The sequence below is a fragment of the Parasteatoda tepidariorum genome, chromosome 7 (genome assembly GCF_982258835.1).
Source record: "Parasteatoda tepidariorum strain Cologne lab strain chromosome 7, Ptep-v5.0, whole genome shotgun sequence".
Classification (NCBI taxonomy): Eukaryota; Metazoa; Arthropoda; class Arachnida; order Araneae; family Theridiidae; genus Parasteatoda; species Parasteatoda tepidariorum.
Window position 1 is genome coordinate 2,780,565 of NC_141761.1, and position 25,397 is coordinate 2,805,961.

Sequence of the window (25,397 nt, forward strand, 5' to 3'; positions counted from 1 at the left end):
CACTTTTAGTTTAGTTTCAAATGCATTCACATAGATGAAAAAAATATATTAAAAATGAAGAACTTTAATAAATGATAGAGCATTGAAAAATTAAAATATTCCGTAAAAAAATCTGACAATTTAGTTCAGAAAATATGTAATTTAGAATAAACATATTTAAATGTTTTATATCTTAATCTTTATAGGGCAATACCTGCCATAGATATTTTATTAAAAGATATATTGGAATATAAATAATCGTATAAAAAATAAGAGTGAACTACAGGAAATTTTTAACATGAACATACATAGAACTTCTTACACTAAATTATAATATTTCAAACGTTCACTTCTTTGAAAAATTCTTTGTAAGCAGTTAAATTTAAAAATTACTTTGAGCAAAATAAAAAATGAATCATATCAGTAGCTGTATAGTAATTCTAAACTCTCGACGAACTAACCATTAAGCATTGTGTATAGTACAATATTCTGCCACAATAGAATAGTTCGCATAAATATCATTTGTAATTTTTTGAGGGGAAAAAAAGGGAAAAGATACAGATTCGATTGAACAGAAAGATTATTAAAAGTGGAGAATCGAAAATTGAATTAGTTTTGTTTGGTGAATTTTAACCATTTGCATTTTGCGCAAATATGCATTGAATTTTTACTCATAAATTTAGGAGGTTTTTCTTTTAGGTCACAAGAAATTTATTTTCTGAAAGATCAGAAAGTGCAAACAGGGTTGACAAAGATGTTATAACAATCAGTTTGATTGATTCAAATCTTACAAGCAGCATATTTTATAATGTCACTCAAATGTTAAACTACTATGAAGAAATTTAATACATGAATGTGATTGATGATTTCTTAACACTTCTGGGCCTTGGATTTCCGGATCAATAATTCCATGCACAGGTGATTTTATATAGATATAGAAAATAGTTTCCTGCTGTACATTGTTCTTCAGTTCCATTAAAACTGATGCTCATACAATAAATACATGTTTTACTCCTTAGACTATTTATACATAAAATAAGTTAAAAAGTATCTTACAGGAATGGCAAAATTTAAGGTACTATTATTTTTTTAGAAAATAACCTTTAACTGTCAATAATATTAATTTTAAAGCATTAACACATCGAAACATTTTGAAGTTAAGAAAAATGTCCAAAAATCTGTAGAAATTTTTTTTTCTGAGAGATTTAAATAATAACTTAACAGATGGGAGTAATAAATACAAGATGCAACTATTTTTTAAAGTATTAATAAAATACATATTTTGTAAAATACTTTCAGTAATTACTTAACTGAAAAGTTCTAACATATAATTTTAACAATGCAAATAATTATAACAACCTCGTAAAATAAAAATTATAACAAGATTAACTTAATATTTTATCTGATCTTTCTTTTCTTGATGTAATAATCAAGAAAAAGAGTTCATCGTCTGAAACTAGTTATTTTATCATGATTATGTAAAGTCTTTGAAAATTATTTTGCATTTTGTTAATGTATATTGTACTTAAAAGGTGTTTATTTTTTTGTTGAAGGATTTTTCTACGCACCCTGATCTGTTAGCAGGTTTTGCATTTTGATTACACCAACGACAGAACAGGATCTAAAGAAACTAAGAGATCAAAGAACTGATTTGAATAAAAACTTTTACTTAAATTATATTGTTTAATCAACTTCTCGTGATTCAAGAAAAATGTATTAAAAGGCTCTCAATCGGTTTAAAAATGTTGGTCTTAACTGATATATTTAGTAGTCATTTACAGGTATGATGATTTAATAATCTCTACTGGCTTCTTTATTTCGCTCTGCTTCATTAAGTTTAGTTTTGATTACGGTAACTAAACGAAATTGATATTTTTCTCCCCATAATATTATTTTCTAGTAACCGTAAACATATATTAATTGTGTTTAATTTCGAAAGAATACATTTTGAACAGTAATTTCAGATAAATACTGAAAATTTTGAAGTTTCTACATTTTTTATATAGGTCCTTTACTATTATTTTTTAAACAATCATTTACTTAAAATCTGCTTTGAATTGTGTTTTTTTTATTATCAGTTAAATTATCGAATTCAAAGGTAAATTCGTAAAGGTTTTTGGGTCTTAATATTTTAAAATGTTTTAACTTGTTTCTCACTGAAAACCTTTTATTAAATATTGAGCAAAATGTTATTTGCATGCGTGTAAAAAGAAACTATTCTTTAAAGATAGTATAATGCAATCATAATAAAATAGCATAGAATGTAGGACCAATTTATGAGCCTTTACTTTTTTCTACTAAAAAAGCTTAATATTTCATCTTTTTTTACTCCCCTTAAAAAACCACAAGATATAGATAATAACTACTGATTTATTCGAAACAAAAAATATTTACTTCGGGTTTTTATTAGTGGAATAATGAATGTTCCATAAAAACATCCAAGTGTTAAAAAAAAGTAAACTTAATTATTTAGCAAAGCTACTACATAAAAAAAATTGCTATACATTTTTAATTTCGCCAAGAAAAAGAAGTAAAACTTATAAAAATATTCATGAACTCAACAATTCAACTTATTTTGTATTTCAAATGTTTGTGATTTATATCAAGTAAAACAAAAAAATTTCAAATATTAGATATGCTTACCAACAAAAAAATAGGTACTTTATAAATTTGTTTTGTTTAAAGCAATTTGTTAAGCGATTTTACTTCTTAAATTAGGTTAAAATTATGCAAGGTTGTGCTAAAAGTAATATTAATAAGAGGCCGTCAGCAAAGATGCAAAGAATTGAGAAGATTAATTTCGAGGGAGAAGTAACAAGTACCACATCACGCATTTTAGTTCAAATATATTCTAGTAATTTAAAATGTTTTATTTTAACTTGCATCCTTAAAAAATATAAAGTTCTATTTCAATCTTATATAAGGGCGAGTCGGGTAGCCCCACCCAGCGGGTACCCCCGCCCACTGTCAATTTCATATGTATAGAATATTTTTTCAAGTCAATGGGCCATCGGACATTAATTGTTATATTAAAAACAGATTATTTTCAAAGCTTCAAGTATTTATGCAGCTGTTAACATGGTAAACAATAGTTTTGAAAAAATATTGAATACAGTAGTCATGATATTAAGAAAAATTGGTTGAATGTTCGATTCAACTTCATTTTAATACTAAAAAAAAAATAATTTTTCTATGCATACGGCATTAAAGTATGTAGTCTTAAGTTTAATTTGCACAAAGAAAGAAGTTTATATGTGAAAAATTGTTCAAGTAATTACAAATTTACAAAAAAAAAATGGATTTCGGGTAGCCCCGCTCGCATGAATGCCGAGTATCACCGCCCAATTTTATTTCGTCGATAAATGTATGGTTGCAAAGATTGTTTTATTGCTTCAAATTTGAATGTAATATGCATTTTTAACAACAAATATAGTTGTTATTAAATGATTGTTATTAAATGATAGAATTCACTAAAAGTATATAAATATGTAATAAATAAAATAATTTTGTGATAAAAATAAGCGGGGTTTATTTATTGTCAATACATTAGTTATTTTCATTTACACCTGAAAAAACAGTCAAGAAACATAATTTTTGTAACTAGGCGGGGCTACCCAACACATTTTGAAAATAACTGAAAAACATGTTTCTTTAAATTTCTATTTTTTTAGGCTAAACTATTCTTTTTTTGGTTTATTCTCTTTGCATTATTTAATTAGATGATAAAACAATAGAAACATACAAAAATATTGATCATTACTCAATATTATTCAAAAATATAAGCAATACTCCTTAAGTGGGCGGGGCCAGGGACCGATCAAGACAAATTCAGGCCCAAGACCCACCAAATTTTCTGGGCCCCTTACAAAATATTTTGAAATTAAATTACTAAAGAGTAGTCCTAATAATGAAAAAGAATCCATTAAACTGCATGACTCAATGGAAACATTCTAAGAAATTTTAAAAGCAGACAATTGAAGATTATTTTTCTAAGAAAAAGTTTACGTATCTATAAATTAAAGCAAAATATAAAAACAATACAATGTTATGTCAATAAAAAACAGTTTGATGATCACAAACAATTGAAATCAGTGATTTTTGCTAAAAGTCACTGATTAGCTGAATTATTTTTAATTTAGTACTTAAATCAAGACATAGCTAGCTCACCTTTAATTAGCGATTTTACTAATTTTTGAGGCCCCTCAGAAATTGGGGGCCCTAGGCCCATGCCTATTGGGCCTAGGCTATAATCAGGCACTGGGCGGGGCTACCCGACTCTCCCCTAAATATTTTATTTACTAGTTTTTAATTGCGCTTTTTCTTGTAAATATTAATCTCAATTCAAGCAATATTGCACAAATAATTATTTTATGCTTTAATTATATTATAACACTTTATTATTTAAAAGTAAAACGTAATGTGATCTATAAATAAGTTTCTGTATTTCGGGTATAAGTTTATCTAATGTAGTTTTACTTTTGACAATGGTATAGCAAAAAAGAGGTAATCGAAGTTATTGAAAAATATGACTTCAATCATGGACTACAGTTTCATTGCTCATCAAAACAGTAAGACATGGCGAATGTCAAATGCGATTAATTCTTTCGGAATTACTAAAAACTGTCATTGAAAGATTCAGTATAATACTAGTGTACATGGATTTTATCGTTTGAGAGCATAAAAGTGCACTTAGTTTTATTAGTTGTCTAAACCAGTTGTATGTTTAACAAAAAGAACATTTATTCATACAGATCAGAAGAATTAACATAGTTTGTTGCTTAGTTGTTGAACCACTTTCTGTTTTCCATAAACATGTTTGATGTTACGTAAATACATAGTTTAAACCGCTATCAAACTCATTCTATAAGGTAGTAACAAAACATTTATAGAACTCTTAAGCGCCGCAAGTGTTCCTAAAACATACCTTCAGCTGCTTTAGAAGTATTCATTGATGTAGAAATTGAGATGTTTGTAAACGTTTTGAATGTTGCTTAAATTTATAGTTCACTTTCTTTGTTTAAGAGTTCAATCCAGTTTAATTTTCCAACTCTTTATACTCATTTCAAACTTAGCAATTTCAAAATACTATTTCAGTTATTATTTCTCAGTAAATTATCGAATTTTAACTATACCATTTGAGCTGCATCTGACGAAATAATGAGCAATAACACTCGCATATTGCAATGAATGTTGATATTAACTCCCATGCATTTTATGCATATTAAAGATATTCAAAGCCGTACACTAAGCTTCACGTAGCTAGCTATAAGAAGGAATTTAAACTCGAAATGTTATGTTTAGGTTGTAAAATAAAATTTGTCGATATTATGTTAAAGGAAAACATTTAAACATGCAAATTAAAGAATTAGAAAGGTAAAAAGTGTGAATCGAAAGTTTCTAATTCCTTCAAATTTCGCAGATTTCTTTAAGTAAATTAGAAATGTGAATTTTCCCTCCAAAAAATTAGACTTTATTTTGATTACTAAATTGTAATTTTTGCATGGACACAAAATCACAGGAATTTAATTTTGAAGAAATTTTTATCAAAAGTAATTACAAAACGATAGCTCAATGACTTATTGCAATATGCAATTTGAAAGAAAAATTCTTTCAATTTGAGGATGAAACTCAACTCAAACGTATGTTTTCCTGAACATTTTTAAGGTATCTACAATTTCAGAAATTAATCTCTGAAACAGATTCAAACCTGTCAACAAAATAAAAACTGCAGATGCTTGATTCGTAGTGAACAATCATTTTAAGATTTTTTGCGTGATTTTTATGCTTTGTCACATTATGAACTGTTCAATACGCTCAAATTTATGTATCAAATTTAAGCCTTTGATAGTTCAAATTAGTATACAATATTGTGATTAAGGAATCTATATTTTGGTTCAACATTGAACCAACTTTTCTGAAAAGTTATCAATTAAAAGAATGATAAATTAGAATTTCACGTGTATTAAATGAAGTTTCATGTAACACTAGTTATTAAATTTAATTTTATAATCTTTGGTAAAATTTTGATAGTCTTAAAAGTTGGATATAAGGTAAATGAGCAAAAGTGAATTTAGCATCAACTAAATTTATGAACTACCATATATACTTTCCAAATTTCCTTTGCAATCCTAAAATTTGATGCTAAATAAGGGCTAAGATCCATTGTGCAGTTGGTATTAGGATTAGCAATTTTATTTTTGCGTGGTGTACATAGCAACTAGTGTTTCAAATAGGTTTGTTCATAAGTTTAAAATAAAGAGTAAAAGTAAAATAGTACGGAAGTAAGATTTCTGAATGTTTTAAGAAGAACCATTAAATACACATTAATACATACAAGACTAATTTATTAGTTCCTCATTTTAAATGTACATCAAAACTAAGAGAACGTCAAATTATAACAGAAATAAAACGCTCACAAATTCCAGCATACATTCAGTACAAGTTCTAATATACAGGACTACCAATGCTAAAAAAAATTCTATTGCCAAGCACAGGTCAAGCAAAAATTCACATTTGCAAATACTAATTTAGTTATGCATGCAATTTTGAAGAAATTTAGCACTACTACATATAAATGATCATTTAAGAGAAACTTTACTACAGTTCACTAGTTTACAAGAACTAAAATTTAAAGTTCGTTCAAAAACTAGAATTCGGGGAACAGAAACAAAATTCTATTTAAATGAATTTCTTTTCGCACTTTTACTAATTAAACATATTAGATTAGTAAGAATAAATTGCAAGCTTTTTATGCTCATTATTACAAAATGATTTTTATTAAGAGACTAAATTAATTCAGTGAAAAGTGATATTTCGATGGTTTTCCAACTAAAATTAAAAAAAAACTATCACTTAATTTATTAATTTCAGTTACTAATTTCATTTTACAAAATTTTCGAGGTTTTAATTATCAATGTTAAACTTTTTAGCCTCATAATTTTGAATCATACCCAAAAGACAAATGTTTCTCAAACTCTGAAAAAGTCTTGGGTGATAACAAAAGTTCGGCTAGTTTTCCAAAGTTAAGTCTTAATGTTACATTTAGCAAGGATTCAGCATTTAAAAAACTAGAGTATGAAATGGATAATTGAAACAAAATAAAGTACTGAAAGAAAAAGATACTTCGTACTAGAAACAATTATTAATTCCATTTGCTATTATAAGCAATTTCCTAAACATTTAATGAAATTATAAAATAAACTTATATATGTATATATGTAAACTTATATTGTATAAGTTTTCCTCCAGACAGTGATTTACTTTCTATTGCTTTTTTGGTTCAACACAACATTTATAGGTCGTACATTAATAAGCATAAATCCACAGCAAAAAGAACAAACAAGATGTTGAAAATACAAATTAAACATTGACTGAAGGTTAGAATTTGAGTTAGAAACTTATTTACTTTGGATTATGCAACTTAATTCTTTATCTCTATTGAATATCCACATTTTTGTTCTTTTATTTTCCTCTATAGCAGGAAAGAACATTAATAGAAATTTATAAATTTCAGACTGTTTAAAAAAAAAAGAAAAAAAGGTAAATTTGAAAAATTACAATTACGCTGAATCCGTGAGATCAAATTCATGCCTTTTCTTATAAAAGCAGTATTTTAAAGAAAATCTATAGAAACACTACTAACACCCTATAATCTGTTACACATTCAATATGTAAAGTGTCTCAATTGAAGAATTGAAACAACATATGTAAAATCAATGATCTGAATCTGATAAATTTACTTCATTTTGTTTTTAAAAATTCCTTTCTTATTTAAAAAGGTAAATTACAGGATCCTCATTTAAAGTAAATAAAAGGATCGTTCAAGATTTTTTTTTTTAAATGTTAGATTTAGAATATATTTTATTCCACAGTTGAGATAAAAACTTTCCCGCAATTCTAGCTCTTAAGACTCAGTTTTAATAAAAGTTAATTGAAAGCTCGCATTTAAAGTGACAGTTTTGTTTTGAGAAACACCATTAAATACACATCAATACTTACAAGACTAATTTATTGCTTCCTCATTTTAAAAATGCACATCAAAACTGAGAAAAATTGGCACAAATTATAACATCGAAATAAACAGTTCACAAATTCCGTCATACGTATAGTACAAGTTCTAATATACAAGACTACCAATGAAAAAAATTTCTATTGCCAAAAAGAGTTCAAAACGAAAATTCACATGTAAATGTTAAATTTAGTTATACATGCAATTTTGATTAAATTTAGCACTACATATAAATGATGATTTAAGAGAAAACTTTACAAGAACTAAAATTTAAAGTTCGTTCAAAAACCAGAATTAGGGAAACAGAAAAAAAAGTTCTAATTAATTTGTTTTCCTACTTTTTCGAATTAAACATTAGTAAAATTAAATTGCAAGCTTTCCATGCATTAAAACAAAAAAATTTTTGACTAAATTTACTAATTTAATTCAGTGAAAAGTGATATTTCGCTTACTTTCCAACTAAAATTTAAAATAAACTCACTTCTTAATTTATTAATTTTATTTTATAAAATTTTCGGGGTTTTAATTATCAATGTTAAACTTTGTAGCTTCGTAATTTGAAATCATACCCGAAAGACAAACGTTTATCAAGCACTGAAATAGTCTTAAGTGATAACTAACCGAACTTTTGAAGAACTAACCGAATTTTTGTTAAGTTTTAACGTTACAGTAAAGTGATCCAAATATGCAAATCGACAAAAAAGCAACGAAAATCTCCAATAGGTAGCCTGAGAAGGGGATTCAAGCCCATGATCCCTTTTATCACCGAGTTTATTTTGCGTTAAAACTGGAGTCTGGGAGAGCCGCAAGCCTAATTCAAATCGACCAGGTCATCTCTAGGATTTGAATTAGAGTCACCTAAATAAGAGGCAAGCGCTCTATCCCTTGAACATTTGTTTTCATACTTCTACGAAATATGAAAACACGGCACGAAGCCGAATTGTCCAGAAACAGACATTTGAATAAGTGAATTGTGAAGTTCGGAAACGGCTGAAAGAGTGTGAAACAAAGCAAAAGCGGTAGCGGCCGTCTACCACTTCCACTTCATGCATCACATTCTCCCAGTCAATTCAAAACTTCTGGTCATTACTTGCAAGATCCTGTTTTATATTGTCCTAACACAGCACGAAGCCGAATTGTCGAAAAACAGAAATTTGAATAAGTGAATCGTGAAGTTCCGAAACGGCTGAAAGAGTGTGAAACACAAAGCAAAAGCGGTAGCGGCCGTCTACCACTTCCACTTCATGCATCACATTCTCCCAGTCACTTCAAAACTTCTGATCGTTACTTGCAAGTTCCAGTTTTATATTGTCCTATGTTGCATTAATTCAGCAATTCTCATTTCGGTATGACATTCACTAAATTTAGGCTTTCTTTCAAGGGAAGAAAAGTTGCTTTCAGTATTAAAAATGTAGGATCTGATAACAGTTTGGCTAACCATTGGAGTTTTTCGCCGTTTCCTTTCCATCTAATGCAAATGCTGCGCACTAAAAAAACTATTAAGGGACCGTTATTCGATTTTCTGTAACAGAAACGAGATTGACATGGAAGATTTACTCATCGAACAGGGATTAAATAAGTCAAATTCGCCAAAGAAAGGAATAGCTTGACCCAGAGATTATCGTATTTTATAGAAATTACGGAGAATCGCGTGTCCATTTTTAGGACGGGAAAACCGAAACGCATGGTAATTTAAGAGTTACGAAACGACTATTCATTTCCACTAACAGTTAAAACAACCCATCTTTCCTTAACTAATCGCAGTAATAGTTAATGACTTTTTCTGAAACTTCTTGTTAAGTAACGCAAAAAAATTTTAATTACTATTTTAGAGACAATCTCTGGGATATAAAGCAGATTTATAGGATTAAATTTTATTGACGTTTATCGGAACTATTTAGAAATAGAAGCTAATTTAAATGTAGAAAATTCGTTATTTTCGAGAAAAAAAAAGATTTATAAAGTCCCTTTAAATTTTAGTTCTTTAGTTTAACATTTAGAAAGGATTCAGCATTTGAAAAACTAATAGATGAAATGGATAATTTAAACAAAATTAAGTTCTCGCTACTGAAAGAAAAGATTCTTCGTACTGGAAAACAAGCATTTCAAACCAGTGAAAATATTAAGAAATTTCCACAACATTCAAAGAAAGTACAAAATAAACTTTAATACAAATTATGGTCTTCCTCCAGACAGTAATCTACACATTTTAAACAGAACTTTTGACTACACAGCATTTATAGGTCGCACATTAACAAGCATAAATTCTTAACTAAATGGGAAAAAAACAAAGATGTTGAAAATAGAAATTGAACATTGACTGAAAGTTCTAATTTGAGTTGGAAACAGATTACTTTGTATTATACAATATAATTCCTTATCTCTTGACAATACCCAATTTTCGTTCTATTATCTTTCTTTATAGCAATGAAAGAACATTAATATAAATTTATAAATTACAGAATGTTTAAAAAAGTTAAATTTTGAAAAATTACAATTACGCTGAATCCTTCTGATAAAGTTCATACCTTTTCTTTTAAAAAAGTATTTTAAAGCAAATCAGTAGAAACTACTAATACACTAATCTGTTACACATTCAATATGTAAAGTGTCTCAGTTGGAGATTTGAAACGATATGCAAAACCAATGACTGAAAATCTGATAATTGAACTTCATAATTTTGCTTCTTTAAGAAAAAAATTCCTTTCTTATTTAATGCAAACTAAATTACATTAATACGTCAAAAACCCATTGAAATTAAAATTGGAGATTAGATTTTAAATGTGAAATTTAGATAACTTCTACTCTTATTTAATGCCGCAAACTGAACGAAAACTTTATCGTAATTCCTGCTTTTTAAAGGCTCTGTTTAAGTAAAAGTTAATTGAAAGCTCGTATTTAAAATAACAATTTATACTTTGACAGTGAAGCTTCTGTTCTGCGGAAAATAGTCAGCACACTTCCCACACTAGTTTCCGAAAAAACACTGCTTTTCATGCAAATTCAGTGCATGCTCATGTTTGAATTAAAATAAAATTTTATTAATTCTACTTAAAATTTTTATAGCAGTACCCAAATACTTATACTTAGCAACCTTTTCTTAAGATCCCGTCACTTTAGCAGAAACTTCAAATGTGAATTAAAAAGAAATTAAAAAACTTATTTAAACCTCGCTCTCAGAAATATGTAAAGGAGAATCCTACATAAATATTGTTCTGTGAAACTGGCGTTCGTTCTTTAACAAAGGCTTATTCCGGATTTTTAGAAATCCTGAAAATTCTACCGATACATTTCTGGAGATAAAATTTTCGTATTTTTACTAATCTTTGTGAAGACAATGATTGCTGGTTTTTAGGAGAAAAAAGTCATAATTAATTTTAGAATTAAACTGAAGTTATGGATTCTTAAGATTGAAATTATGAAAAGCAGGCGTCTAAAATTAAGTTCCTTGATGGAAGTAAATTTCTGATCAAAGACAGGGTCTTAACTACTTTAGTTACTTTTTTTCAGCTAATTTTGCATTTTCTTGCCTTAAATTTTGTGCTTAAGATCGTGCTTATAAGTTTAAAACATAAAATTCCTAGATTAATATTTTAGTACTACAGAGTTAATTCAAAAATTCTAGACCCTTTGATATTATTTAACTTTATATTATGGTTGTACGTGTTTCATTATTCCTAAATTTTTCTGAATTTCGTATGACCAACGACGTAGAAATGTTTGATATTGAAAATCATATCTACAACAAGTCTTTGATGAGAAAAAATAAAAGATCAAGAAATTTGAACTTTAAAGGAACAATTTATGAATAACATCTACTACGACCACAGTGACTAGAATTCCACTTTTTATTTTTCTCAACAAAAAAGCAATCTGAACATATTGAGGCAAATAAGAAATTCAAGTAAATGCTGTTTCAAGGTATGAAGTTAATCTACCAGTAAAATAAATTAGATAATTCAGTATCTTTAAATAAAAATCTAAAATTACAGAATAATTTAACATTCTTACAAATTAAAACTGGTTCAAAATTTGAGATTATCCAGCACCATTTATAAAGGCTAGTGATCTAATTTTTACCTAAGCATTTTTAAATAATCAATATTTTAGTCATTTCTAAAAATATTTACTTTAAACTAGATATTGTAACTATATAGTTTGGAAATAAACAGATAATCTAATTCACAATCTTCAGAATTTACAAATTTCAGCAATTTTTATGATTAATTTTCTTTATAATAAGAAATCCGTATTCCAATCCTATGTTAAATATTCCACGCAAATCAAATCTTATTTTGCTTCTGAAATAAGTTAGTGTTAGCTTTCTGTTAGGATAAGTTAGAGTTACTTGTTAGTAATTTACTCAGAGCGAAACAAGATTTGAATCTCTTCTGAAGTATTCAGAAGCCACTTAATAAGAATTTCAATTTTTATAAAGATTTCCCCCTATTAAATACTTTTATCTGAAACGTAAGGGACGTAAAAATTAAACTTTACGTAGATAAACTGAATATATTTAGAAACTTAAAAAAATCCAACTAAACATTACTGAATCTTGTTAAGATATTTAAATAAAGCGCAATTTTATTTCATCTTTTTCAGTCTTCACTTCATACTTTCCCTTATTTGCCAATATTTTCTTTCGCCACCAAAAGATTTAAAGTTAAACGAAAATATTAAAAATTTATTTACTAACTTAAAACAATTATCCACTTGCAAAGCTTTTCAGGTTCTATTAAATCTTTGAAAACTCTAAAATGAGAGCAAATAAATTTTTAATATGCGTGGAGGTGGAAAAAAAAGCAAAAACTCCAAGTCACTGTGGTGCTTAGAATAAGGGTAAATCCTGATAATTCTTTAAACTTTTTTAGACAGAAAAAATAGAATTTTGATTTAAAAATGATCTAGAATATTCTTAAACACACTTTATTAGCCCTTTCCGAAGCTACGAATTTAGATTGAAAACTTTAGTGGTGCAGAACATTAGAAAGTTCGTCCTTAGACATTACATTGAAAGTAAAGATACTGTAGCTCTTAGTTATTTAATCAGTGGTTGCAAAAAATCCGTGCGTTTAGTTTTACATTTCTAGTGTTTTGTTAAGTATGTCGAATTAGTAATCGTTTTTATTAAGCTTCTTCCGATATTTACTTGCGCCCTATATCTATTTTTTGAAGCTGATTACAAGCAAAACATTTTGCTATATCTTAATAAAAAAAAGTAAACTAGTTACTAAATAAATATGTTAGATTATTGAAATTACATAAACACTTTATAAAATACAAAAAAGTTCTCATTGAAAAATTTATCAAGTGCATTTAAGATCTTTTAAGGATGAATAACCTTTTTAGATTTAGAAGTGAGTCGTATTGAGCAGTGAGTCGCCAAAAAGTCACCGGTGTTTTACGCTGTATTTTATAACTATAAATTATTAAAGAGTTAAATACGTATTTCACTTGTTTTGGCCTAAATGCAAAATGAAAAAGTGCAAATTGGTTTAATGAAAATTCTGTGTCGAAGAGTTGAAAAAGGAGGGGTCTGTTAAAACTAAAATTACTTCGGCGAATCTAAGAAATTTACCACTGCCAACTATTTGGGAAGTCGCAGAAACAAGGAAAACATATGAAGATAATGTTTGAGATTTCCAGATTACAGTAGATTTCTAATCTAAATGATAGAATGTTTCTGCTCTGTTTAAATTATAAACATCTAAATGTTTTAGATCATTTTTAATTTTGGAAATATTAAATAGCCATTATGTAATTTTATAAATGTTAATACTTTATATTAGATTGCCGATTACACAATATAGATTACAAAAAGTGGTTTCTAGTCCTTGGAAAATTTGAATTTTGTTATCCCTTACGGTGAACGTATTTATATATTGTATTTCTCTATCATTTTACTGTTTAATAGTAAGTTTATCTAGTTTTTAAATTTAATATTATTCTATTTTTACAATTTAAGTTTTATCCCTTTAGTTTCTTTCCATTACTTATAACCATTATATTTTACTATTGAATCACAATTTTTAAACTTACTATTCTAATATAGTAAATTTCCGTTTAATGCAGCAATTTATTTATCTGTATCCACATTTAAAATAAAGAGAAACAATGCCATATTGAGTTGGAATTTTGGATTTAAGTTAGAGAACCAGTAAATCTAAATTCACTTTTCTTAAAAATTTAATTTTTAGAAATTATTTTTACCCAACCTGCATGTTTAAATGCAAAAACATTAAGATTTTTATCTTTCCCGTTTCAAGCTTTTAAAAAAATTTAGATTTGTATTTTTAAAGAAATTAAAATGTAAGATTTGCAATTTTTTTAAACTTTTATTTAAATTTATAAATTTCTTTGCTTATTCAACTGTTTATGAAGACTGAAATGTTTTAACGTTTCAATTAACATAGATTACAGTTTCAATGCGCCAATTCATCTTACTATACCTTCCAGCATTTATCGTAGAATTAACTAAATAAAGACTTGAACCACTAATATAAGAAACAAATAGAAGTCCAACTTATGATTTTCAGTCAAACTATTTGCAAATTAAAGATTTCATTCTTTAAAATTTTTTTGAAAAGGTAGATTTAAAATTTCAAAAAGTTACAATTATTTTAAGAGATTTTAACATTAGAATAGATACGACTTAATTTACAGGAATGCATAGGTTTAACAAATTTTTTAACTGTCAGTTATTTGACTTCCTTTTCATTTCTTAACTAGTTCTGAACTGATAAAAGGGCAGAAGCATACTGATATGTAGATCAAAACAAGAAACAATTAGTTCGAGTAACATATTTGCCTCCGTACTTTATACTGTACAAAAAACATCAACTGAAATAGTATATTTTGAATAAATATTTTGAAACAGTTGTCAATTCTCTAAAACAATGTTTTGTAAAAATGCATCAATACAGCTGCGAAATAATTTTTAAGTTCGAAGAAAAATGTAAACTAACTTATTGTAGGGTGTGGCAAAACTTTATTGCAAGTAGACTTCCATGAACTATTGCTCTGTTGTCGTTGCTCTGTCTATCGACGGGAATTTAGATAGACAGACTTCTGGTGATTCTGATAGAAGAACTAAAGACTGCACTCTGGACGAAAATGGTAGTGAAGCTGTAAGAAAAGGACATTCATTAGTAACGAAGAAAAACTTAATTCATGTATAGTTTAAAAACCTTAATTTGAAAAACTTAAAATTTATCACTATTCCATCGATTTAGCTTAAATTTTGTATTTTAAAGTTTGAGTTTAAAATAAAATAAAAAAATTTGTTTTTTACCGAATTTTTCAACCACTAACATATTCAAAGCTATTCGTTATATAAGATTATCTTTTGATACACTAGTTTTCAAAACTATTATGCACCAAAAGTTTTCAATTAACTTTACCTAAGGTAATGCACCGAAAAGAAAACAAATCATTAAAAGGATTTGAGATTGAGTACCACCCAAATTTCGATTACAAAACTATAAAAAGGTATATTCTAAGAGCATAAGTTTGAGTTTAATGTCGCTACCTAATTGTTTAATTATCATAATTGATTCTTACGAAGATCACTGTACAAAGTATAAGAACGTGTGCAATTATAAGTATATAGCTTTTATAAGCACATTATAATTTAATAAGCATAGTTTTTATTGAAATAGTTAAAAAAAAAGACACCATTTTTTAATTATTACTTGTTTGCTCTAAGTTTAATTTTTCGAGTGAAAATCTTATTTCTAAAGAAAACCTGTTCGTTCTATAAAAACCGAAAAAGTCAGTGCTAGATCCAAGAAACAACTTAGTTTAAAAAACTTAAAGAATAGCCACGTCGAGTATTACATTCTTGCAGTATTTTTGAAATATGTCTTATTAAGCCACTCCTTTAAGCGTACAAACGTTGTGCATGAAGGCTATACTTTTATTTAAATCTGTCTATTTTATTTTATTTCTACTCAATTTTTAACGATATTTTGAATAAAAAATATCACAATTCGCTTTTTTGGCAGAGTTTCTGATGTGTTTATAAATTCAGGATTCAATGCAAGACGACAACATTAAAGCAATATAAGTTGAACTCAAAAATACAATTGTGAAACAAAATGGCGGCTGAAATATGGCGAGCAAAAGTAAAAAAATAATACAGCACGTTTAAATAATATAACAATGAAAATATAACAGTTTTCGTAATTTTATATTATAAATGAAAAGCAAAGTTTTATTTCCGAAGTAATTACAAAATAAATCACATTAGAAAATAACGCAAAAACCTGAAGAAAAAAAAAACACAACTTTTGTTTTTCGGTATATTTAGTCCACCTTTGCAATACGGGCAAAATGGGGCATATTTTTTCGAAAGAAACATCAAAGGCGACAACAAAAAAAATTTAGCTAATTATCTCGTGGAACTTTTTGGAACTAAGTTTCGAAAATCATTCAAACATTGTAAAATGTCAAATGATAAGATATAAACTATAAGTTTGTCAAGAGTATTAACTTATCCAACAAATTGAAAAATTGTATTATAATTTAACACTAACTAATTACTCTGATAAAAGTGTAACAGTAAGGTAAAATTCCTATATATATATTTATGAAATAAAAATTAAAAAGTTACATTTAAAACAATTTTTGTTAACATATTTTTCAATAAATTGTACTCTCGTCGGTCCAAAAAGTAAATCATAATCTTTGGAATGATTATGAATACTTAATTTGGGATATATTAAAACTGCCTACGCATATTCTGGTTGAAAAATAATTTTTTTCTTTTGGCTAAAGATCATAATCTTCTGGCCCACAGTGCAACGTAGAGCTTTATCGTCTATTCAGCTATTTCAAAGTTGCCTGTTAGTAAAACGGCCTCAGTGAGAAAAATAAATGAGGACAACAAGTCAGTAAATTATTTAAATTATCATTTAAACAAAAATGCGAAAAGTTTTCTTGAAAATAATTAATTGAATATATCACTTACCGGAAGAGGATGCTGTTGAAATACACTTTCGCACTGGCAAATTTAATAATTCATCTGCGATCTGGAAGATTCTACGGAATATTCGACTCAAGATAAATTTTTTTTCGATTTAAGATAAACTGTCAGATATCTTTTCATTTTTGAAAGTACATAAAGTTCGATCAAAACCACTCATCTAAAATATACGCACACCATATACATTGAATATATATGTAAGAAAAAAGCGTCAAAATTATCGTATATAACTACAACCATTTGCTAGAAAAAATAACAATTTCGATGGAAAAACTCCAGACAGTCACAACCTGGTCGCAAAATCTTAGGACAGAGGAACAAACTCTCGACTTCGGACATATATATACTCCATAAAAATGCCGATAACGATTATTTTAGACAAAAATTTAAATTTGAAAAGGGGCCTTCCTAGCCGAGTGGTATCACCCGCAATAGGCTGTGCGAATCGTGAAGATTTCAGGTTCGTAACCCTGAATGTCTTCTTCGTGATGTGCTTCAAGCATCACAGGTTGCGATCAGTGTTCGGGTGGGTGACCACTTAGATCAGTCTGTGTAGGGACAGAGGGTGTGCGGTCCTCGTTAAACTGTTCTACCGTAAAGTACTCGACTTTGCGTGCATGTCATCGGGCTACCGAAGAGGGAATGCCATCCCCTCTGCAAAGGATCAAAATTGTGATTGCATGTCTTAGGATCATTCTCAAGGATGTTTCCCAGACCGTCAGCCTATTGTGCAACTCTAATGTGACGTAAATGAACTACAACATCGTGATGTCTTTCACTAAACTTTTCTATCTGTCCTTCTACTTGATAAAGGTTCAATAGCCTAAATTGAGCACTCAAGTCTTCAAATGTATGTAATTTCAGCAACACCGAAATGACCGAGATTTCTAAAAGGTTAGTTTCCCGAAATTGCAGCAAGGAGAATTGTTGTATTCATTGTTCTGCAGCAGAAGTATTAATAGTTACAAATAATCTGCGAGTTTCGTTAAAAGTAATCAAACAACTCTCATTTATTTTATTGTAATTTTTTTGATGAACATTTCGTTTTATTTTGCAAACAAAAATTACAAAAAACAGAAATCCTAATTAGTTAATACTCAATTATTGAATTAATTTGATTTTTTTATAATTACACATTTAAGTAACATAAAGTAAGTACGTAACATAAAGTATGTATATAACTTTTTTATATTGGTAAGTAGGTAGGTACTTTATTTGCGTCGCACTAGAGCTGCACAATGCGCATTTGACGACGGTCTGGCAAACGTTCCTGAGGATGATCCGAAGAAATGCCATCGCACTTTTGTCCCTGTTTTGGTAGCCCGACGACTTGAGCGCGAAGTTGAGCTCTTTACAGTAGAACAGTTTAACAAGGTACTTTCCGTTAGAACTATGTTTCATGTAGTTTTCAGTTCCATGTAGCTTTAAAAATTAAAAGATTTTAATCTACATGAAAATCAAGACAGAAACTAACTTCCTTCCTTCTCGTATGACTCTCCTCACGCTAATATTGAAAGCATGCGAAGTGTTGCCATAGGTAGAGAGTTCTATTTTACGCCACTCGCTAATTTCAACTGCCTTATTTCTTCCTCAGGGATGTTTCCCAGACCGTCGCCAATAGCCCATTGTGCAGCTCTAGTACGACGTAAATGAACAAACAAGCGGCCTTATTTCTCGGTGGCTGTGCTGCACAGCAACCTCCTGCTATCTATTAAGCCTCAACCCTAAACTACATTGATGGGAAAATAGAGCTATGAGCTAATGCAAAGATTTCGAGGCGATCTATATCAATTCAGCTAGTAGTGTCTATTTATTAGATTGAAGCAGGGACTAATATAGGGGATAAGGACATTTAACTTCTCCCGGGGGGTTTCAGAAAAGCAACATGCTTTTGACAGACCGGTTTTACGCACAAAAAGTGGCGTTCACGTCGTCCTAGTGATTATTTTCTGACATTCCCGCCGTGCCTTAGCATTGCGCGTAATCAGTGTTGATCATTAAAAAGCAATTTAATTTAAATTCTAAAATTTTTTCATTTCCGTAAACCAGTATATTATTTTGTATATTGCTTAAAGATGTCTATTCATTACTCATAATTTATTTGTTTGTTTATTGAAATTTTAAAACCAGAGATCATTCAGATTACGAGCAATTATATACTATAGTTTCGGTTTTGTTTAATTTCGGTTTTCAGAACTTGGGTTAATTAAAACCGAAGGAAGGATATTTGCTTATTCAACCATAGTTATTAGTTTGAAACGCCTGGTTCTATTATAACTGAAGTATAGATGCTTATATTAGCATTTTTTTATATTTAAAAATTTGATATAGCAGAACGAGTTCAAAACTAAAACTCTTTGAATTTTATAAGTTTACTATTATAGTTTTAAAATCGTTATAATTAAAAATGCACATTAATGACAAATTTTTTTAAGCAAAATATAAGCCATGCAACCTTAATTTTTTTAAATTTTCCTATGAGAATCAAAAATAAAAATCTTTTTCATGAAAATAATTATTTGTAGCATTTATTATGAATTCGATTGTATGTTTCAATTTCCGATCTTTATTAATGTCTTTGCACGAATAATTATTCAAATTATTATATATATATATATATATATATATATATATATATATATATATACCTATCAAAATCTCCCAATTCATTTCTTAATGTCCGCGTAAGACTATCTACCTTGCTAATTAATTGCCCTCAATCATTTTGTTTTGATTTAACAAGGAGTAAAGATAAAATAAATCATAATTTATGTAAATATTTAAACATTGCTGCCTTTATGAATGTTTTTTTTTAAAGAAAACAATCATATTTTGCGTTACACGTAAAGGGAAACCACGAAAATATAATTCAGATTGTTGACGCTTGAAGAGTTCGAGCGAAATGCTCAGTAATCGTAATGAATTTTTTTTATATAATAAATCATTTTTTGTTGCGTCTTTGACAGACAGTCAATTATTTCGGTGATTAGCGAGATGCTCTTCATATTTTTTGTAACTTTAAACTCATTCCAAAAATCAAAGTAGCGTGCAATTTAAATATCGGCGTAAAACAATGTTTATAAAAGTTATTAAAATAATTTATTTTAACCAAGATTAAGTTGAAATTAAAGTAATCAAATATTGCGTTAAATGCAAAGGAAAACCACGAAAAATTCTTTCAGATAACTGAACAATAATAAGATTACAGCTAAATGTTCATTATCGCAATGAATTATTTTTTAACCATTAATTTATATCATCCTTGACAGACAATTTATCATCTTAGTGGATGTTGTGAAATACTTTTCCGATATTTTTAACTTTTAACACGACCCAGATATCAAAGTAACTTGCAACTTAAATATCAGAGTAAAATCATGTTTATAAAAGCTTTTGTAGCAACCTATATATTATTTAAAATAAAATTAAAATTTAGACAAATCAAATGTTGCGTTAAATGCAAAGGAAAACCACGAAAATGTCTTTTAGATTGCTGAACAATAATCGCATTACAGCTAAATGTTCATTATCGCAATGAATTGTTTTTTTAACCATCAATTTTTTTTATCATCCTTGACAGACAATTTGTCATCTTAGTGGATGTTGTGAAACACTTTCTTATATTTTTAACTTTTAACACAACCCATAATATCAAAGTAACTTGTAATTGAAATAGAGGAGTAAAATCATATTTTGAAAGACTTTTTGAATGAAAATAATTAGAATTTCCATTACACACAAATAGAAAACCAAGAAAACGTTTTACTAGCAAACTAGTTGTACGCTAACAGGCAATAATGAGACTCAGATCACCGAAGTCAAGCATCACTGGCTGCTGTCAGTGTGCGGGTGGGTGACCACTTAGATCAGTTTGCGCAGAAACCGAGGGTGTGCGGTATTGATCCTCCTTAAACTGTGCTACAGTAAAGTACTCGACTTCGCGTGCAGGTCGTTGGGCTACCCAAGCGGGGGGGGGGGAGCATCCCCTCTGCACAGGATCAAAATTGTGATGGCATGTCTTCGGATCATCCTCAGGGATGCTTCCCAGACCGTCGCCAATAGCCCATTGTGCAGCTCTAGTGCGACGTAAATGAACTGCAACAACAACAATATATCAAAATCATTAGTTCATTTACGCAGTAGAGCTGCACAATGGGCTATTGGTCACGGTCTGGGAAACATCCCTGAGGATGATCCGAAGACATGCCATCACAATTTTGATCCTCTGCAGACGGGATGGCACCCCCGCTTCGGTAGCCTGACGACCTGTACGTGAAGTCGAGCACTTTACGACTGAACAGTTTAACGAGGACTAATATCACACACCCTCGGACCCTACGCAGACAGAACCAAGTGGTCCTCCACCCGCACACTGGCAGCAGCCAGTGAAGCTTGACATCGGTGATCTGCTGGAAACCGTCTCTTAACTATCACTACAGGACTTAGATTCTTTATTTTTATTCTAGAATGCAAATTTTATAAAAAGTAAGATAACGGTGCTCAGCAGACTATTAGGTAAACATCTTAAAAAAAGATCAGAAATTAGAATAAATCGTTTGATTCTAGGGGTGGAAGTTGCGGGGTCGAATCCCGCTTTCACCCTGGTTTTTTCTTCGCTATGTCCTTCTCTGTATTTTATTTTACAACCGTCGTTGAACAGCGAACGCCATTAGGGTTTACGACCACTAATGTTCGACACCGTAGCCTTGTAATTTTGATTCCAATCCGAAAGACAAGGGAACTCCTGAATCAATTATTGGGGAGAAATTTGCCATCGTGAAAGACTTTTTGATGCAAATAGTCGGTATTTGCGTTATATGGAGAAGAGCACCTTCCACGGTTAGCCTGACTGCAAGCGAATAGTTTAGCCCGTGACCTGTCTTTCACTGAGGATATTTATTGTCGGTGCGAGCCAGGTGCGGAATTCGGATGGACCAGCTATCATTGGGGTCGAACCCGTGTCACCTTCTTGGAAGGCAAGTGCTCTATCCTCTCAGCCACCCTTCTCAATATTATAGCCGTCGTTGAACAGCCAATCCAATTTTTTGGCTTGTTTACGTCTATGAACGCTCAACTCCTTAGCTATGTAATTTTTTACCCAATCCAGATGACAGGGAAACTCATGGATCAAATATTGGGAGAAATTTTGTCTCCGTGGCGGACTCTTTTTAAGAAGCTAACCAGCAGTAGAGTTGCATGGACAGGAAAACCGCGAAAACATCCCATGATCAGCCTGACGGCAAGGGGACTCTAACCCATGATTCGTCTACCACAGAGGACCTTCTCTGTATTTTATTGTATTTTAAAACAGTCGTAGAGCAGTTACCCCAATTTTTTTGGGTTCTTGACTACCAATGTGCTGTAATGTAATGTAACTAACTCAGTAGTTTTCTAATTTTTAATCAAATCCAGAAGACAAGGGATTTCCTATGACAAGTATTAGGAGATATTTGTCTTCGTGGAGGACTTTTTAATAGAACTAAGCCGCATTTGCCTTAGAGAGGAAAACCACGAAAACCTCCCATGGTTAGCCTGACGACAAGGGGACCCATGATCCGTCTACCACTCAGGATATTTTACATCAGCACTGTAGTTGGTTCAAACCGGTCGCGGAATCCCCTGAGCCACCATGCTCCATCTTCTCTGTATTGTGCTATCTGTCTCTTTATTTAACAAATATTTTTAATGTTATAGGGGATATTTCCGTATCTTCATCTGCCATGCCAATCAAGATCTCGAAGGTGCCAAATTGATTTTAAATGGGAAAAATTAAACAAAAATAATAATAACGCGCAGATTTTTGCTCAAGAGTGACTTTGAGTTACACCCTTGCAGAGGGTCTGCCACCGCTGCTTCGTTAGCCCGATAACGCGCACCCTTGGTGTCTACGCATTCTGATCAGAATGGTCACAAATCCACTTACAGACCGAAGTGATCTTGAACTGTGTCTTTACGATCATTCCATTGCGAGAAAAAAAATGTTTCTAGAAAATGTCCATTTAGAAATACCGATTTTAATAATTTCATCAATATTTCGTCCACATACATAAAATAAACAGTAATCCAAAAAAATTCCAACACTTTATTCATAACACGAGAATGGAAAGTTAAGATAATATGTTTAATATTTTTTAGAATATGTTTATATGTTATATTTTTTAGAATATGTTTAGAATATGTTTATATGTTATATTTTTTAGAATATGTTTAGAATATGTTTATATGATAATATGTTTAATATTTTTTAGTGTCAAAAAATAAATTGTAAATCTATATCGTTTACACTAATCAAATAGTTACGTTTAATGTAAAGCTACTAAGTACTATTAATATTGAGTTCTAGTACGTAAAAATCTTATCATTGAATCTAAAATTATTCAGGATGTTAGCTTTTTTATTTCGTTCGCTACGCATCGCATACTTTTAAATGAACTTTACTTCGAAATCCAATAATTCTTAATCGTTCTTTAGGATTGCTTTTTTTTAAAAAATGCATATTTCTGCTGCTAATCTAAAATTCAACCATAAATTATACGTTCTCTTAGGAACGTTTATAATGTACCCATTCCATTACTACTTTTACGTTAAATAAGTTTGTTTTTTAAAACATATAACCGATTTATTCAACTTTTGCTTCTTAACCTCTTAGCCACTGTAATCAAAGAGAACTGCATCGCTCTGTTTTATATTTGAAGAAAGACTCAAAAACAACAGGAAGTTCTTTGAAATCTCTTTACTACAAAAATATTTCAGCAAATATCAAAATACTTATTGGTAAATAAGATTCGATCATTTAGAAATATTCACATTTTTAAAATTTGTTTGCAAAAATTAAACTATTAAAAAAAAAGCTGTTTTAAAAAAATATCTATAATTTTATTATTTTAAAACAAATAAATTTAAAAAAAATCTTTTTAATCATTGAATCAATCCCATTTTGCTCCCTTAGTTTCTCTCCTTAATATTAACCTATATTTTTTAAGCTCGTCCAGATATCATATTATAATATACTATACTACAATACCAAAAGAAATAGTTATAAGCAAACTGGGGGACCCACACTATCTGATAATATGGTTCCGTTTAAAAAAAAAGACCAGGAAAACATAAAAAGCTACATTGCAACGCAAAGAATTTTTTTTTTACTTAATACTGGTATTTTAATAACATAATATAATCTAATGAAATATTACGAAAGCTGAATAAGAAATTAAGAAATTGTTACTCATATACTGTACATATAAATGGCCCCATATCTTCTTCTAATATTAATCAATAATTTTCAAATTAGGTCAGACATTATATTATAAAATAATATTTTACCACGCTGTAGTGTATCTACTACTACAAAAATATCGAGACATGTTAACACGATTCTATGTTGGGTACCTTCTGACAGATGAAAGTTGATATCGTCTGTAACTTCTCACTCGTCATTGGTGACGTGATGCGAACACGCCTACCTTGACAGAAACTCCTACTTTGATTTGAACACGCCAACATTGATGGATGTTCCCCATTGAACAGTTGACTTGTGACTACGACATTATCCACCTCCTCCCACTGTTGCTACGTACAACGCATTCACTCGACTGCTAAACGCAACACAGCAGTGACCACGACCATGAACGTAATACAGCTCTCACAATCAGCATTCCAAAATACGGTGATCTTAATACAGCTCTCCCGGCTTCTCACAAAACAGCAATGAATCAACTAGTGGTAACTGTTCATCTTGTCTATCACAGCTATAATTCTGGTTCACTAGTATATAAGACATGTTAACTCGATTCTAAGGAAAATTTATCTTGTCAATATTTAAAAATAATATTTAGTAAAAAAAAAAGGATTTTTGCAATTTTGTAACATAAATAAAATATTTATTTACTTAAAATTATTTTTTTCCCTTTAATAAGTGAGGTAACATAATGAAAGTGCTGAAAATAAGAAATTGTTACTCATATACTGAATATATGCATATGGTTCCATATCTCCTCTTAATATTAATTTACAAGTTTCAAACTCGATCAGATTTTATATTACAATTAGGACTGGACTATAAGTCGATATATCGCGACACATCGATTAAACGCCTGTATCGGCAGGCTGATACAGCGACTTTAGTTCCAGGCGATGCATCAGAAATCTGATTTAAGCCGTCGAGTAAAGAAGACGAACGATATAGCGATATGCGATATAGCAATATACGATATAGCGATATACGATATTACGATATATCGATATACGATATTACGATATAGCGATATACGATATAGCGATATACGATATAGCGATATACGATATAGCGATATACGATATAGCGATATACGATATAGCGATACAAGGCACGCAAGGATCTCTTACGTTCCGATACCAACTCGCGCTGGGGAAGACGATGTTCGTATCATTATATTGAAATGGCCTTGA

At 29.7% G+C, this 25,397-nt stretch overlaps 1 long non-coding RNA gene across 1 annotated transcript; it reads right to left on the minus strand.

The window, feature by feature from the left end:
* Positions 1–6,306: 6,306 nt before the first annotated feature.
* LOC147806716 (uncharacterized) lies at positions 6,307–17,639 on the minus strand. Its single transcript, XR_015435083.1, has 2 exons — positions 16,956–17,639; positions 6,307–15,112 (listed from the first exon to the last, which is right to left on the minus strand). It is a non-coding gene; the product is annotated as an uncharacterized LOC147806716 (long non-coding RNA).
* Between the last annotated feature and the right edge of the window lie 7,758 nt (positions 17,640–25,397).